General features: G+C 41.7%; 1 long non-coding RNA gene across 1 annotated transcript in view; it reads right to left on the bottom strand.

Moving 5' to 3' along the window:
• Positions 1-18,584, bottom strand: part of LOC115197357 (uncharacterized) — a 445,749-nt gene extending 427,165 nt beyond the window's left edge. The window contains exon 1 of the long non-coding RNA XR_003879005.1: positions 18,335-18,584. This is a non-coding gene — a long non-coding RNA (uncharacterized LOC115197357). The remainder of the gene's footprint in view (positions 1-18,334) is intronic.
• Between the last annotated feature and the right edge of the window lie 667 nt (positions 18,585-19,251).

The following is a 19,251-nucleotide window of genomic DNA, read 5'->3' as shown; positions in this document are numbered from 1 at the left end:
CTATATACAGGGAGTACCAGATCAATGTGGAGCTATATACAGGGAGTACCAGATCAATGTGGAGCTATATACAGGGAGTACCAGATCAATGTGGAGCTATATACAGGGAGTACCAGATCAATGTGGAGCTATATACAGGGAGTACCAGATCAATGTGGAGCTATATACAGGGAGTACCAGATCAATGTGGAGCTATATACAGGGAGTACCAGATCAATGTGAAGCTATATACAGGGAGTACCAGATCAATGTGGAGCTATATACAGGGAGTACCAGTACCAGATCAATGTGCAGAGGTACAAGGTATTTGAGGTAGATATGTACATGATGGCAGGGTAAAGTGACTAGGCATCAGGATAGATAAGAGTAAAATAAAGAACAGCAGCAAATTATGAGTAGGTGTATTTGTGTTGTGTCGGTATGCTTGTGTGTGTGTGTGTGTGTGTGAATGTATGTGGGTTTTGTGTGGGAGTTTCAATGTAGAATGTGAGTATATGGCTTGTATATACAGTCTAGTGAGTTTGCGTAGGGTCAGCGCAAGAAAGAGTCAGTGCAGATAGGTTGGGTACCATTAATTTACTATTTGTCAGTTTAGCTATTTAGCAGTCTTATGACTTGGGGGTAGAAGCTGTCTCGGAGCCTGTTGGTCAGAGAGCCGAAGCGCCGGTACCATTTGCCGGACAGTAGCAGACTGAACAGTCTATGGCTTGGGCGGCTGGACTCTTTGGCAATTCTTTGGGCCTTCATCTGACACCGCCTGATATAGAGGTCCTGGATGGCAGGGAGCTCGGCCCGAGTGATGTACTGGGCTGTCCGCACCACCCTCTATAGCTCTTTTCGGTCAAGGACAGTGAGTTTGCCATACCAAACGGTGATGCAGTCAGTCAAGATGCTCTCGATGATGTAGCTCTAGAACTTTGAGGATCCAAGGGCCCATGCCAAATCTTTTTAGCCTCCTGAGTGTGGAAGAGGCACTGCCGTACCCTCTTCACGACTGTGCGGGTGTGTGTGGGGACCATGTTAAGTCGTTAGTGATGTGGACACCAAGGAACTTAAAGCTCTCGACCCGCTCCACAACAGCCCTGTCGATGTGGATGGGGGCTGGCTCTCCCCTCTTTCTCCTATAGTCCACTATCTGCTCCTTGGTCTTACTGATGTTGAGGGACAGGTTGTTGTCCTGGCACCACACTGCTAAGTCTCTGACCTCCTCCCTGTAGGCTGACTCATCGTAGTCGGTGATCAGACCAACCACCGTCGTGTCGTGAGCAAACTTGGTGTTGGAGTTGTGCGTGACCACGCAGTTGTGGGTCAACAAGGAGTACAGGAGGGGACTAAGCACACACCCCTGAGGGCCCCCCATGTTGAAGATCAGCATGGCAGAATTGTTGTTGCCTACCCTCACCACCTGGGGCCTGCCTGTCAGGATGTCCAGGATCAATCAAATGTATTTATAAAGCCCTTCTTACATCAGCTGATGTCACAAAGTGCTGTACAGAAACCCAGCCTAAAACCCCAAACAGCAAGCAATGCAGGTGTAGAAGCACAAACTGCCTAGAAAGGCCAGAACCTAGGAAGAAACCTAGAGAGGGAACCAGGCAATGAGGGGTGGCTAGTCCTCTTCTGGCTGTGCCGGATGGAGATTATAACAGAACATGGCCAAGATGTTCAAATGTTCATAGATGACCACCAGGGTCAAATAATAATAATCACAGTGGTTGTCGAGGGTGCAACAGGTCAGCACCTCAGGAGTAAATGTCAGTTGGCGTTTCATAGCCGATCATTCAGAGTATGTCTACCACTCCTGCTGTCTCTAGAGAGTTGAAAACAGCAGGTCTGGGACAGGTAGCACGGATCCAGTTGCAGAGGGAGGAGTTCAGTCCCAGGGTCCCTAGATTGGTGAAGAACTTAGAGGGGACTATCATGTTGAAAGGTGAGCTGTAGTCTATGAACAGCATTTTCACATGGTAATTTCCCCTCTTGTCCAGGTGGGATCGGGCAGTGTGAAGTGCCTGTGGATCTGTTGGAGCGGTACGCAAATTGGAGTGGGTCTCTGGGACAATTGTGTTGATGTGTGTCATGACCAGCTTTTAAAAGCACCTCGCAGGTAGACAGATATTTTTTTTGTTTACACATTTCAGCATGGTCAAGTTATTAATTACACTTTGGATTGTGTATTAATGCACCAAGTCACTACAAAGATACAGGCGTCGTCCTTCAGTTGCCGGACAGGAAGGAAACTGTTCAGAGATTTCACCATGAGGCCAAACAGTTACAGAGTTGAATGGTTGTGAGGAGAACACTGAGAATGTATCAACAACATTGTAGTTGCCCCACAATACTAACCTATATGAGTGAAAAGACAGTAGCTTGTACAGAATAAAAGTATTCCAAAACATGCATCCTGTTTGCAACAAGTCACTTAAGCAATACTGCATAAAATGGGGCAAAGAAATTCACTTTTTGCCCTGAATACTAAGTGTTGTGTTATGTTTGGGGCAAATCCAACACAGAGTACCACTCTTCTTATTTTCAAGCATGGTGGTGGCTAAATCATCCTATGGTTATGCCCGTCATCAGCAAGGACTAGGTATTTTTTTTAGGATAAAAAGAAACAAGCACAGGCAAAATCCTACAGAAAAACCTGACTCAGTTAAAACAAAAAGGCCAAATCTACACGAGTTGCTTACCAAGATGACAGTTGACTAGTTACAGATTTGACTTAAATCGGCTTGAAAATCTTTGGCAACTTTAAAATGGCTGTCTAGCAATTTTCAATAAACTAGACAGAGCTTGAAGAATTTTAAAAGAATAAATGGGCAAATAATGTACAATCCAGGTGTGGAGACTTACCCAAAAAGACTCACTGCTCTAATCACCGCCAAAGGTCCTATAAAGTATTGACTCAGGGGTGAATACTTATGTAAATGTGTTATTTCATTTTCAATACATTTGCACAAATGTCATTATTGGGTATTGTGTGTAGATGGGTGAGAAAAAATATTTTATCCATTTTGAATTCATGCTGTAACACTACAAAATGTGGAATAAGTCAAGGGGTATGAATACTTTCTGAAGGCACTGTAACTATAATTGTGCCAAATACATTTTCTCCAGCTATGAGTTGGTTTGCTAACTATAGGTGGCAAGCTTGCAAGCTCAAGCTTCTTTGTTACATTCGAGAATCCTGGATTAAGAGTGAGTAGCCTTGAAATAGTTGGTCGTTTCATTTGATTTCAATCACTTTTTGACCACACCCTTTTTGTTTTGAACAAAATTTCCCATACATATTTTCCCACAATAGAAGTGGTCAGAAAGTAACTTTTTGGACCTGAATGCCAAAACATTTAAGAGATTGAGGTGCTCAAAGTTCACCCATTTTGCAAACCCCCACCATACCATGTCATCAGTGGAAAATATAAACGGTTGAGTTCAATATAATTTAAAATCTTAGAAAGAGGGTTGACAAATTATTTAATTTCTTGAATGATTTTTTAAATAAAAATGGTCATTTTTAAAAAACTTTTACCGTCAATTATCTAGAAAATGCATAAACTACCATTTTTGACATTTTTGCAATGGTTGTAGCTTAGACCCTATTTTACATCATTTGAGGTGTTTGTCTTGTGCCCGCTATCAGTTGAGACACAGCATACTCTTAAATGCAGGGTGGGTGTCATTTCATTCATAGAAATAGAATTCTGTTACAGGTGTTGGTTTATCCATTTATGTTTTAAGGTTGTACTTTAGCACCTATTGCTCGTTAGCACGTAGGGCGTAGGATTGGTGTCACCTCGTTAGTCAGTATGTATTACACCTGTGCTGGTTGCCATCTCATTAGTGGGAAGATGTTTCACCTGTGCTGGCCCAGGGGCTGTTTAAGAGTGGCTGGCCCAGTGCTCCATTTGTCTGGAGAGATGTGTAGGGTCAAGACCTTTAGTTGGCGTACCTATTTCATTTCTAGAAAAACAATCCTTTGTCTTATCTTCCCTGTTTTCGTTTTACTAAACTTTTTGGTTTACTTCCTGTCTTTAAGTTTGGAGTGGATTTTAATTTTGTTTGCATGTTAGTGGGCAAAATTTAGTGGGTGCTCATAGTGGTTGTCTTTTAGTTTCCACTTGTTCTTGCTAGTCAACTTTCAGTGTATACCCCCATGAGTGTCTTTCAGAACCCCACCTGTTATGTTTTGGTTGTTGTCAGTGACTCCTTGTTAGTTCCCCCTTCTGTTTGAGTGGCTTTTGGTTTTCTTGCTGGGGAACATAAAAGAATGGGCATATCCCTTCAGACCACTGCAATTTAGCTGATACATCATTGACGTTTTAATTTTAACTTCCAATTACCATCACAAAGATGGCTGCCGGTCCACCCACCGTCAAATGTCAACATTCTCTTTTCAAGAAATTATACAATAAGCTGACAACCCTGTTTGTAAGATTAACACTAGAACCTCCTGACCTTTCAGCCTAAGTACCTCTAGAGAACGTTGCCGGGTGTACCCTTTAGCATATGCATATCAACCCTCAAGGTGCAGAAAACATAAGCACCAAAGCTTCATAAATAGTGCATAAAAGATGAATTCCATTAAGAAATATTTGTGGAAATAATAAGTGTAATCCATTTGATCAACTATTTGTAGATTCGATCAGTAAGTTATAGTAATGATAAAGCTTCTTTGACAAAGTAGAAATGAAAAATAATATTAATAATAATATATCCAGGCAGGTGCACAGGTAAAATTATTTGCTGTATTCCTAAACAAAAGCACCAGTGCATGAACAATTGTAAAGGATGAATTGCAAAAATAAATATTGTTGGAAATATTAATGACAAGGTATAAAAACAGTCATTTGTATCGGACACTGTATTGTGCCCTTATACGCATGCCTTTACGCATTAATCAATCCCGTCTTCTCTTTATGCTTCGGGGCTGGGTAAGAGCAAGCCCCACAAACAAATCAGTTGCACTGCACAGTTTTCATGGGCCTTGTTTTGTGTACACCTGCCACAGATATTGCATAATTTCTCTGGAGCAATTGCGTGGCATGGTTTCTCTGAAAGTCCACCCCATACCAGTGGAGGTCCTCAGAGGAGGACCATCCTCCTCAGTGAATTTAATAATAAAAAAGTGAACAACATTTAAAAAGTTATCCTTTTTAGAAAAAAACTACACTAAATATATTCACGGCACCTAATAATTGATTAAAATACACTATTTTGCAATGAAGGTCTACAGAAGCCTTAACAGCACTCTGTAGGGTAGGGCCATGGTGTACCCGGAGGACAGCTAGCTTCCGTCCTCCTCTGGGTACATTGACTTCAATACAACACCTAGGAGGCTCATGGTTCTCACCCACTTCAATAGACTTACACAGTAATTATGACAACCTCCGGAGGACGTCCTCCAACCTATCAAAGCTCTCGTAGCATGAACTGACATGTCCACCCAATCAAAGGATCAGAGAATGAATCTAGTACTGAAAGCATAAGCTACAGCTAGCTAGCACTACAGTGCATACATGTGGTAGTTGACTAAAAGATAGAGAAAGACAATAGTTGAACAGGCTGAGGATAAGGATAAGGCAGCATTGATTGAGCTGTATTCCGCCAAAAACAAACAAGAAAACGCTCACCCAGAGGCGGCGCTCCTAGTATCCGGGGACTTTAATGCAGGGAAACTTAGAAATTTGGTAAAATGGATTTATCAACAGCATGTTAAATGTGCAACCAGATAACTCTGGACCACCTTTACTCCACACACAGAGACGCATACAAAGCTCTCCCTCCATTTGGCAAATCTGACCATAATTCTATCCTGCTTACAAGCAAAACTTTTAGCAGGAAACAGTGACTACATCAATATAAAAAAGTGCTCAGACGATGTAGATGCTAAGCTACAGGACTGTTTTGCTAGCACAGACTGGAATATGTCCCGGGATTCCTCTGATGGCATTGAGGAGTACACCACATCAGTCATTGGCTTCATCAATAAGTGCATCGATGACCATGTCCCCATGGTGACCGTACATACATACCCCAACCAGAAGCCATGGATTACAGGCAACATTCGCACTGAGCTAAAGGCTAGAGCTGCCGTTTCAAGGAGCGGGACTCTAACATGGAAGCTTATAAAAAAAAATCCCGCCATGACCTCCGACGAACCGCCAATACAGGACTAAGACGTACAACATGGCTGTGGCGCTCGTTGGATGTGGCAGGGCTTGCAAACCATTACAGACTACAAAGGGAAGCACAGCCGAGAGCTGCCCAGTAACACGAGCCTAGCAGAAGAGCTAAACTACTTTATGCTTGCTTCGAGGCTAATAACACTGAAACATGCATGAGAGCACCAACATTCACAAGGCCACAGGGCCAGACGGATTACCAGGACATGTACTGCGAGCATGCGCTGACCAACTGGCAAGTGTCTACACTGACATTTTCAACCTTTCCCTGTCCGAGTCTGTAATACCAACATGTTTTAAGCAGACCACCATAGTGCCTGTGCCCAAGAACACTAAAGATAACCTGCCTAAATGACTACCGACCCGTAGCACTCACATCTATAGTCATGAAGTGCTTGAAAGGCTGATCATGGCTCACAACACAATTATCCCAGAAACCCTAGACCCACTCCAATTTGCATACCGCCCCAACAGATCCACAGATGATGCAATCTCTATTGCAATCCACACTGCCCTTTCCCACCTCTGCAACTGGATCCTGGCCTTCAACGGGCCGCCCCCAGGTGGTAAGGGTAGGTAACAACACATCCGCTACGCTGATCCTCAACACGGCAGCCCCTCAGCGGTGCGTGCTCAGTCCCCTCCTGTACTCCCTGTTCACTCATAACTGCACGGCCAGGCACGACTCCAACACCATCATTAAGTTTGCCGATGACAACAGTGGTAGGCCTGATCACTGACAACGACGAGACAGCCTATAGGGAGGAGGTCAGAGACCTGGCCGTGTGGTGCCAGGACAACAACCTCTCGCTCAACTTGATCAAGACAAAGGAGATGATTGTGGACTAGTGGGGAAAAAAAGAGGACAGAGCACGCCCCCATTCTCATCGATGGGGCTGCAGTGGAACAGGTTGAGCGCTTCAAGTTCCTTGGTGTCCACATCACCATCAAACTAACATGGTCCAAGCACACCAAGACAGTCGTGAAGAGGGCACAACGATACCTATTCTCCCTCAAGAGACTGAAAATATTTGACACGGGTCCTCAGATCCTCAACAAGTTCTACAGCTGCACCATCGAGAGTATCCTGACTGGTTGCATCACTGCCTGGTATGGCAACTGCTCAGCCTCCGACCGCAAGGCACTAGAGGGTAGTGCGAATGGCCCAGTACATCACTGAGGCCAAACTTCCTGCCATCCAGGATCTCTATACCAGGCGGTGTCAGAAGAAGGCCCTAAAAATTGTCAAAGACTCCATAGAGTAGACTGTTCTCTCTGCTACCACACGGCAAGCGGTACCGGAGCGCCAAGTCTAGGTCCAAAAGGCTTCTTAAATCTACCCCGAAGCCATAAGACTTCTGAACAGCTAATCAAATGGCTACTCAGACCATTTGTATTGCCCCCCTCCACATGTACATTTTACCTCAACTAACCGGGGTACCCCCTGTATATAGCCTCGCTACTGTTATTTTACTGCTGCTCTTTAATTATTTGTTACTTTTATTTTACTTATCTATTTTTTACTTAACCAACAATGCAGTTAAGAAAAAAATAAGTGTTAAGGGCATTGTAAGTAAGCTTTTCAATGTAAGTAGGGATGCACCGATGACATTTTTGGCTGATACCGCTATCCAATATTTTCCAGATACCTACAACCGATATTTAAATTTTAGTGGCCTTTTAATCAATTTATAACATTTTTTACATGCGTTTTTCTGGATTTTTGTGTTGTTATTCTGTCTCTCACTGTTCAAATAAACCTACCATTAAAATTATAGACTGATCATTTCTTTGTCAGTGGGCAAACGTACAAAATCAGCAGGGGATCAAATACTTTTTTCCCCCCTCACTGTAAACCCTGTTTCTTGTCTGGATTGACGCAGCGGTCCTTGTACCTAGCATCAAGCATGGTGGCGACACAAAGATTCTGAGAGAATGCCACCAAATCGCTTGTTCACAGCCTCAGGCACTTCTGTAAGTTTTAACCTCACGGTCTGTCGGCAGTTTTGTTGAGCAGGTGTTTCAATGCCATGACAGAGGGTATCACGTCTGCTGCAGACGCAGTTGATTAGCTTATTTCTCGAGTCAGTCGTTCAAATGGTGCTAGGAGTGTGTTCATGTTTCCAAGTATCAAACATGTTCTCAAATGCCATTGAAAATGGCAGCAGCGGTATGAGATCCAGCACATTCTTGAGCATGCAATACGGCTATCCTCAGTACGAAATCCTCATCGACCCACTGAGTGGTCAGACTCAGCATGCTCATGGGGCTGACGTCGCTGGTCCAAATGTCAGTCGTGATGCCCATAGCAAGTAGCTCATGGATGCATTTCAGTACTGTGTAACTCCGGTAGGGCAACATCTGAAAAATAGCGGCAACTTGGTAGTACCGGTGCAGAACCAGTTGGCGAAAGCGAACATCATCCACGACAGAGAATGGTTGCTTGTCAAGGGCAATGAACTCCATTATCTTGGCATTAATGGATTTTGCCTTTGAGTTGCCTCTCTGAAATGTTCTTACTCTTTCAAATGACTGCTTGACTTGAACTTGTTGGAAGTGTGCGCGTAGTATTTTTCTGCTTTTGTTCTGTGTAGCGCTGTACTTGTCATGGAATCATTACATCATCTACCTACATTATATAGGTATGCTTTGACATCGGTTTTGCACATCGGCTTAAACTAGACAATCGGGCTGATGCAGATGTTGGCATTTTTAGCTAATAAATCGGCCGATTCCGATATGCTCACCGATATATTGGGCATCCCTGTTGTATTCGGTGCATGTCACATAAAATTTGATTTGAAAATAGTTGTGCAGCAACGCTCCCCATTCAACCTGACAGAGCTTGAGATGACCTGCAGAGAAGAATGGGAAAAATTCCCAAAATACAGGTGTTCCAAGCTTGTAGCGTCATACCCAAGAAGACTCGAGGCTGTAATTGCAGAAAAGGTACTTCAACAAAGTACTAAAAAACATACCCACAGGATGCTGCCACCACCATAAGGATGGTGCCTGGTTTCCTCCAGACGTGACGCTTGGCATTCAGGCCAAAGAATTCAATCTTGGTTTCATCAGACCACAGAATCTTGTTTCTCATGGTCTGAGAGTCCTTTAGGTGCCTTTGGCAAACTCCAAGCGGGCTGTCATGTGGCTTTTACTGAGGATTGGCTTCCATCTGGCCACTCTACCATAAATGCTTGATTGGTGGAATACTGCAGAGATGGTTGTCCTTCTGCAAGGTTCGCCCATCTTCACAGAGGAGCTCTGTCAGAGTGACAATCAGGTTCTTGGTCACTTCCCTGACCAAGGCCCTTCTCCCCCGATTGCTCAGACAATCCTGTCTTGGAGCTCTACGGACAATTCCTTCGACCTCATGGCTTGGTTTTTGCTCTGACATGCACTGTCAACTGTGGGACCTTATATAGACGGTTTGTGCCTTTCCAAATCATGTCCAATCAATTGAATTGACCACAGGTGGACTCCAATCAAGTTGTAGAAACAGCTCAAGGATGATCAATGGAAACAGGATGCACCTGAGCTCAATTTAGAGTCTCAAAGCAAAGGGTCTGAATACTTATGTAAATAAGGTATGTTTTTTTGTTTTAATAAACGTGCCAACATTTCTACAAACCTGTTTTGGCTTTGTCATTATGGGGTGTTGTGTTTGAAAAATATATATATTTTAGATTAAGTCTAATGTAACACAATGTAGAAATAGGGAAGGGGCCTGAACACTTTCCCAAATGCACTGTAAATTAAATCAACCTTTTCATTCAATTAGGCCTAATTTAAATTTGATTGCGAAGTAACTTGCACAAGTATTGCCCATTCCATCCATTTGCCATTTATTCAGTGGGCTGGCATCGTTTGCGTCGCTGGACAGAGTCAAGGATATAGTTTGCATTATTTCAAAGGCCTATTGCAACATGTAGCATGTTTTTGTTTCCCTTACAATACATTTGGTTAGTAATAGAGTTATAGTAAATAAAACAGTCCCACAACAGCTTATTTTTACAAAGTAAAATGAAAAGAGAATGTTTGCTGCTGATAAATAGGCATAACAAACTCATCATTACAATATTGTATTTCTAAATTAAAATCAACCTCTTCACCTTTAAACTCAATTGTGAAGTAAAGTGCACAATTATCACCCATATGTCATTCATTCAGTGATGAGAAAGACGCATTAGCGCCTGGCTGTGTACCAATGTCCTACAGCACATTGTCTTGGCAGGCTAAGTTAGGAATAGGTGTTTAAAAATTGTTTATAAATAACAACAACAACAACAACAAAAAGGCTCTAAATACTTTTCTGTTTGTGATTTAAAAATTCTGACAAATGAGCAGTGTAAAATGCAAACATTTAGGAAAAGTCAGGGCACGAGCAGTAAATAGCTTTTTGGGGAGATTTGTTTTCAACAAAATCAAAACGTCAGGGCCTATGGCGGTTCTAGTGTTAAATTATATCAAACTCAACCTTTTATCTTTTCCAGTGATAAAGACATCGAGATGTCTCAAGGTAGGGTGGCGTATGCAAAATGTGTCAACTCTGAGCACCTTGATCTCATAAATATTTTGCCATTGAGGTCCAAAAAGCTACTTTCTGACCACTTCCACCATGTTCAAATATCTATAGAAAGTTTCATTTTAATCAAAAGTTGTGCCGTCAAAATGTGATTGAAATCAAATGGAATAACCCGGGTGATTCTCACGAAATCTTGGTTTCAAACATTTCAAATATGAAATCTTTAAAATTATATATTTTTAGGCATTAATAATAAGGTCTAAAGTGTTTGTGAGCATTAATTTAAAAACATTTACTGACAATTTAACACCTTTTTGAAAAACAAATCCTAAACAAGTCCTTAAAAATCTCATTACCGCAACGGTCTGAAAACATCAAGGCACCTGACATATTTTCAAAATGATGTGGCAAGCCTGAAAGAACAGAACGTATAGATTCTGCACATGCATTTAATAGCAAAGTACTATTTTTCCATTCATTAAAATTAACACCTGTTACGGTAATGATATATAGGTTTCGGAAATGAGGTTGATGATTTCGGTAATGATAATAAGTATACTCAGACTGAGGTATGGTTAAAAACAAAATTGAATGTAGAAAATAAATGAGATAATATTGGCACAATCATGGTTCCAAGTTCAATCAATTTCATTTTGCAGTGCTTCAAAAGTACATAACATCCATAGGCTAAAAACAGAGAACACATAAACACATACAAAAACATTAGAACAGCACATGTCATCGTCACTACACACACTGGCCTGTACAGTGTCCCTTGGGGATGTTGTAGACTGTGGTACCTTCTAGACTCCGTTCATTCACTCTCTACATGCACAGATGATGCTAACCAATCACAAGCGGGCTCTCGCACTCTGCATGGCATGCACATGCTGGCCAATTACGAGTGTCCCTGCTTAAAGTGGGCAGTTAGATGCTAGTGAGGAAAGAAAGGGCTTCACTTCACCGTAGCTCCATTGTAGGCAGAGTGTGTTTCGGAAACATAAGTGCTGCTAGTGCTAATGAGAACATTGATTCAGTGTGAAAGGAGGGCACATCTTCAGTTGTATGGCAGTATTTAGTCTACAGGCAAACAGATGTCAGTCAACCAAATGCAAGTGTTTTGCAAAAAGTGCCTCAAGAGTTGTGGCAACAAGACCCAACATAAATGTATTCAATCATTTGAAGAAGAACCATCCCTTACTTTACAATGATTGTATGATGAAAAAAAAGCACCCGACAGCAGCAAAGCCCCTCAACTACTAACATTAAACAGACATTGATTGCCGAGGCGTTTTCAAATGCAACGCCCTACGAAAAAGCATCACGCAGACACATAAAAATCACTGAGGCTATCACCCATCACATAGCCAAAGACATGGTTCCTATTAATATTAACACAGTCAGCAAAGATGGCTTCAAGAAGATGATAAATAAGCTGGACAGGAGATTACAAGATTCCATCTTGCACATATTTCTCCCAAGACGCCATACCAATAATGTATAACAAAATGAAGAGAGAAGTTGTAGCACAGCTGACACGTGGATTATAATGCGGCTATATCAGACCTTTGGTCTAGTAGGTTTAGTGGGTCATTCTCACAAAACTGACATTTGATGAAAAAAACCTAGTGTCATTTATGAAATTTCCTTTTGGATCACTGCGATTAGGACCTTTACTTATCTATTTCGCAATTATTATTTGTTTTTTTATCAGATTATGCATTTTACCACCATTTTCATTACAGTCCAAACAAGTAATAAACAAATCAATTTCAAATGATGTTTTAACACTGCTCCCGTAATGAAAAGGCCTGAGTTAAACATAAATAAAAACATTTAAATTCAGACTTTCACAATTTCAGCTTTTTAGTCGTTTTGTTAATGAGAAGGCCAAGTGGGTTGAAGGGATTGTTTGAGAATAAGAACCTCATTCTGAAGGCATGAAAGCAAATAAATTTACTTCTACAAATCCTCCAGATCAGTGTTTCCCAAACTCAGTCCTGGGGTCTCCAAGGGGTGCACATTTTGGAGTTTTCCCTATGACTACACAGATGATTCAAATAATCAACTCATTATTAAGCTTTGATTATTTGAATCAGCTGTGTAGTGCTAGGGCAAAAACAAAAAAACATCCACCCCTTGGGGTTCCCAGGACAGAGTTTGGGAAACTCTGCTCTAGATGATTGACATTAGTGAATACAACTTTATTTAAAAACTGATTGGAGTTTTCACAGGAACTTCAAAAAGTGTTATGGTAATGAGACATGTCCACAGACACTGTGTGCGTTTGTACATAATAAATATTATAGTTTAATGTAAACTTCAACTAGTATAACATTGTTATGATTTATGGCCAAACTACAGCAACATACTTAACTGTTTTATTAAAATAAGTTAGGTTTTTGTGATGTATAACTGTATAAAATGACCTGAGAATGTAATTCCCGTAATGAGAATTTGGGGTGAATGTACAATAATCTGGCAAAAATGTATTATCTATTTAAAATAAGACACTTTGCCAACAACTACGCTACTTAGTCCTCAGAATGATCATTGATTTTTGCAGATATATCATGGTTTTGTCATTTAACTTGCTTCAGACATGTTTAAAACTGGTTTCATGAGAATCACCCTTGATTTCAGTTAGCACAATATGTATTAATTCACATGATCTCATTTTAGAAGTTTTGTACTCTACCCTGACAATTATTTTAAACATTTTTTCACCCAAGTGTTTGAAAATCGCTGGTGAAGCCACAAACAGGAAATAGCATATGTGGACAAAATAAACAAGGTGGCCAAAGCAACAGGTAGCCAAGTTGATAATAGATAGGTTTTGCAGTTCAAACCCAGAATCAACATCTGGATGTTAAGACTACATTGCTTATTATAGAAATCCCTTCATATGAAACTGCTGTAGTTTAGAGAGCATATCCACCAAAAGTGGGTTCATAACTGCAAGAACAGTACTTGTTTACCAGTTGTTGAGCTGAGAGATGCATTGTGGCTCATAAAAAAGCCTGACCTCCTTGTCTTCCAAAACATAATACTTAGGAAACACTATCACTGATAGATACCCAGAATCAGGCCAAGCATTCCATTATGTTGAGATCTATTCAACTTTGTACACTCTATTGACTAAACGTTTAAATATATCTTCAGATGGACAATATAACATTCTTGTATACTGTATCATATTGCTGCCAATACAGGGGAAGTCCATTCAGGACTTGAACCCGTGACCCTGTACCTAATAGTCCAACATCTCTTAAGCCAATAATAGGCCAAGAGTGGTGAACTTCTTGACTAGGTCACTGGTGCTGTACTTAGGACAATACATCTAGGATACCTGGAATCCCACCAGATGTTTCCTGTTGGGATTCATACCAGCAAACCTTTGGTTTCTCGCCTGCCATTTTTACTTTGTGTCCCACCATTTCAGCTGTCTGGTGAATCACATCACACCATAAGAATTGAGCAGTGAACAATACACACTCATACCAAAGAAGAAGGGAAAAAAAGGAATGAATAAAACCCCACCGCTTCAAAACATCCAACTTTTTAAAGATGAGTATTGGCTTGTATCTAATTTTAAGGAATTGACTGTATAATAATTAAATTCTTGGTATAAATGGACAAAACATTTCAACCCGCGATCCACCTACACCCCTGTCCGACCCAAAGTATATCTAGGCTATATGCTGTCCCTGAAGGAATGTCAGAAATGGGATTAGAACCTCAAATTACACAGACAAGACAAGACACAAGGAGCTCCGACACAACGTGGGAAGTATGAACAAAGGAAAGCATTAACAGAATGAAACAAACAGTTTCTTGCTCGTGAGTGTTACGATGAATCTGTGCACAGAAACCACATTTCACTCTGGTAGGCTTGAGACAGGAAAATAACTGCATTTGTGTGTGGAACCGATTATACGGAAATACCTTTCCATACAAAAATGTTCCTGATGAACTGGGTATGAACTTAAAACAGTAGCTTATTGCTAACAAATAAACTAATGAATAATATAGTCATGTGCGGTATAATGCTTGCTTCTAGGAAGAAATGGCAAAATTCATAAGGAAATAGGGCCTAATGGCAGACTAGACAGTGTGCGAGTTCGTGACGAGTGGGCATAAATGAACATCACAGATGATTTTGTTCACCATTTTAATTTAAAATACAAAATTGCTATTTTTATATGCACAAGCACCGTTCATGACAACCCCACCCTTGATGGCTGAGAGAAAATGTTGCAGATTTATAGCTTATTTCCTGAAACTACATTTTGCCATGGGATGGAGACTTTTTTTGGCCATTTTAAAGCTAATTTCCTGCAATTCCACACATTTTTGCCATTTCAAATGTGTGTTCATGTGCTATTTGGGTGACTTAAACATTACAACAAAATCAACGGCCTAAAAAACAATAGCTGACCTGGGCTAGTTGATCTGGACATTTGACATGTTATTAATAGCTCTCTAAGGTCTAAAATGACTGACTTGAATAGGAAAACTGCTGATGCACTACCCAGTTTCGAAATTGCACATTCAACTATTACAACTTTCAGGAGTAAGTTGAAAGCCAGACAGTTCCTTGCCGACCTCTCGTGCCGCTCCTAGTGGCCACGCTCCACAGTTTGGGAACCACTGGACTATGCTACCTCACACCTACAGTCAATAGTGTGCAACTGCAGCCCACAATTTGGGACGTTCCTGCATCTGCAGGAACCCCTCTTTATACTACTATTTGTAAATGTTTAAGCTATGACTCCAGTACATATGTGGGAGGAAAGGGCACTCCAGTACAGTATACGGTGCATTACCACCATCACATTGGATGCCATCTGGAGGATTGACCCCCCTCAAGCATCCCATTGGGTCCTGCATGAGTGCCCCGCTCAAGCACCCCATTGGTTCCTGCATGAACGCCCCTGTCGAGCATGACATCTTCATGCTTGTGTGACACATTTGAATGTGGGTCAAAGGGGTAATAAAGTATTCAAGTTTTTTTGCCACCGCCTGCTGTGTACCAGAGTCCTCTTTGCTAACTAGCGAGAGCGACACCGGTAGACAGTGTCCTTCGCTCCCGCCTGCCGAACACCTGCCCTTACCATCGTTAACAGAACTGCAGGGGGAAAAAAAGTGCCCGACAGGTGGGGACCAAGGACACTGTCTACCGGTTGCCCTCCCGCCTCCCACTAGCACAGCAGGCTGGGCCGACACCATGTGCTAACTAGTGTCGCCTCCCGGAAGCTGTGTACCGGAGAAAACCGCTAGCTACTCCGGGAAACACAGCAGGCGGGGCAACACCGTGTGCTAGCGACACTGTGCTATCTAACTTGCTAGTTAGCACACGTGTCGTCCCCACCTTCCGCCTACTGTGTACTGGAGTCCTCCTTAGGGCTAACTGGCTAACACAGTGTCCTTCGCTCCCGCCTGCCAAACACCTGCCCTTGTCGTTAACAGAACTGTGGGAAAACAGTGGCCAACATGCGGGGGCGAAGGACACTACTGGTGTGTTTTCACCACTGCCTGCTCTGTACCGGAGTCCTCTGTACCGGTAGACAGTGTCCTTCGCTCCCGCCCTCCAAACACCTGCACTACCGTTGTTACCCCCGCCACTTCTTCTGTGTGGTTTATCGGCCGTTTGCATCCAACATAATGGTCATTACCGCCATCTACTGTACTGGAGCTCCCCTGCCTCCCACCTATGTACTGGAGTCATAATTTAAAGGTTAGGAAAAGGGTTATCACACTGATAGCGTCATTGCGCAAAATAGTACGCAGCATCACCAGGATGTGTGCAACAAAAGTTCAACATTCACCTTCTGCTACCATTTCTGTCAACCATCTACGCATACAGTTTGACGCATACGTTCGATAAGTCCAAGGTATGCACCACAGAACGCACTGCAGCTGCCTCTGCAACGCAATGCTGCAAGGCAAACGCAGCGTTCCATTGGAAATGAATGTACTCCTGGTGTACCAAAATGCAATGACGCTGTCGATAAATTCAACGATAAATGATAAATCCAACATATGCACCACAGGATGTTGGTGTCATTTTAATAGGGGAGAATGGGCTCCTGGTAATGGGTGGAACGGAATAGGTGGAATGGTATCAAATACATCAAACACAGGTGCTGTGTTTGAATACCCATACTAACATGCTTTATACTACATACTTAATGAGTATATACTTATAGTTGTTTTTAGTATACTCTAAACGAACGGTATCATTTCAGTTGAGCGTATTAGAGATTCGCCTGTCTACCGGAAGTTGATGCTATTGCTATGCATCCTCTTGCTAGCTTTTTAGCATAACAAATGACTAGCTAAACATTTGACGATTTCGGGTGTGTTCGTAAATTCAATATTTGTAAATCCAGAGAGTTGTCAGATTGTAAATGTATAGCTTTTCACACTTGGGAGTGTTCAGAGTGCATCTCACTGACCATTTTACTCGCCATAGCAGAGCTGGTTAGGCTGTTTTCATGTTATCCAGAGCTTTGGTGACTAACTGTGCTGCAGGCAACAATTTATTACGCTTTTGTTTTTTGCTGACATTTACTGACACTGGCCATATTCAACAACGACTATACCACTTGGCTAAGAATGATGTGAATAATCAAGTCAATAAACGTTGATTAGTTAGTTAGATAGCAGATAGTTAATATACTGCCTGGCAAGGTCGATGTATTAGTATCCTCTAACGTTAGTTAACTAGCTAACATACCGGTACATACTGCTGTAATGCTATGTGGTTTGTAAGGATAGCGTAGCTAACAAATTGTCAGCCAACATAACATGTAATGTAACTTATTTTTAAAGTCATTTTTTGCATATTTTCCATCATTTTCTTCAAATCTGAAAACATTGTAAAGAAACGCCAATTTTCTGAAGAATTGCATTATTGGCCCTAATAGTATGGAAATAGTGTCCTCTGCGTGTATACTTCATATTTTGGCGAATTTAGTACGACATCCGGGAACTTTTGGCATACTAACTATATCCATACTATATACTAATTTCACGTCACAAATAGTACGGTTAGTATGAGTATTCGAACAAAGCTATGGTTTCCATGTATTTGATGCCTAACTAGTCCAGCTATTATTATGCGCTGTCCTAATCCTCAGCAGTCTCCACTGGTATGCACCACACAGAACGCACTGCCTCTGCAACGCAATGTTGCAAGGCAAACGCAGCGTTCCATTGGAAATTAATGTACTTCTGGTATACCAAAATGCAAAGCGTTAGCTAAAATTATCCCCGAAGCGACTAGAAAATATCTAGCTGTACAACCAGAGCTGCCCTGAATAGTCTTAGTTTCCACTAATGCCTCTGCATGAATTGGCTCAAAATATCGTTAAAAAAAATCATACGAACTAGCCTACTGCACCAATGTAAACGCAATAAACGAAATGTCACCGTGAACTGTGTATTTAAGAAGTAACTATTTGTCAATTTGACAAGTTACGAGCTGGTTACCGACAACTTGTCAAATGTTGTTTAATTCTCAAGTCACCACTTCCTAAAGTTCAAGTTGAGGAAAATGCTGTGGTCTCCAACGCCGGCTCGGAAAAGACAGGACGCAAACAATGTCGTTTTCAGAGGTTAAACTCACCTACGAATTCCAAATGTAAGATGTCCAGGCTGCAATATGAGCTGTCATTTATCTTCCGTCAGAACTGTAAACTACACTTTTCTTGTCTCTGCTAAAGCCTGCAGCGCATCCTTCCTGCTCGAGCCCCAGCGAGCGGAGGTTCCCTCCCACGACCAAAGATTTGTATAACTAACACAAGATAGACCACAGCCTGTTGTTTCCAATGGGAGCAAATTAATCATAGTGGGAAGAACAAGCAAGGAAGTGGGCAGAGCCAAACAAGAGCTAACAAGAGCCTATTGGCGCGATCTAGCATATGCTTGCATATTCCAGTAGGGAACGCCTACTCTGAAGTGCGCGTGTGTATCAACTCAATTCGCCTTTGCACTCCTTGTGAACCACGCATTTTTTTGTTTGTTAACTTTGGCAAACGATAAAGTCTACGGAACTTAGTCCACTATGTTCGTAACAGATTCCCGTTTTGGAAACCAAAAACTGTATTGAGATCAAATGTTTCATGATGAGAAAATTAACAGAATGTCGGCCAAAATCTATCAATTCAATTTAAGGGTCTTTATTGGCATGGGAAACATATTTTTACATTGCCAAAGCAAGTTAAATATATAATTAACAAAAGTGAAATAAACAATAAAAAATCAACAGTAAACAGTAAACATTACTAGACAATCTGGACCCTCTTTCTAAAATTATCCGCCGCCATTGTTGCAACCCCTATTACGGTCATCCTCCTCGTCAAAGGGGGTGACACTCTAGACCCAAACTGTTATAGACCTATATCCATCCTGCCCTGCCTCTCTAAAGCCTTCGAAAGCCAAGTTAATAAACAGATCACTGACCATTTCGAATCCCACCGTACCTTCTCCGCTGTGCAATAAGGTTTCCGAGCTAGTCACTGGTGCACCTCAGCCACGCTCAAG

Source organism: Salmo trutta, chromosome 7, assembly GCF_901001165.1.
Source record: "Salmo trutta chromosome 7, fSalTru1.1, whole genome shotgun sequence".
NCBI lineage: Eukaryota > Metazoa > Chordata > Actinopteri > Salmoniformes > Salmonidae > Salmo > Salmo trutta.
Note: the sequence above shows the minus strand (reverse complement) of the source record. Positions and strands in the feature narration are given on the sequence as shown.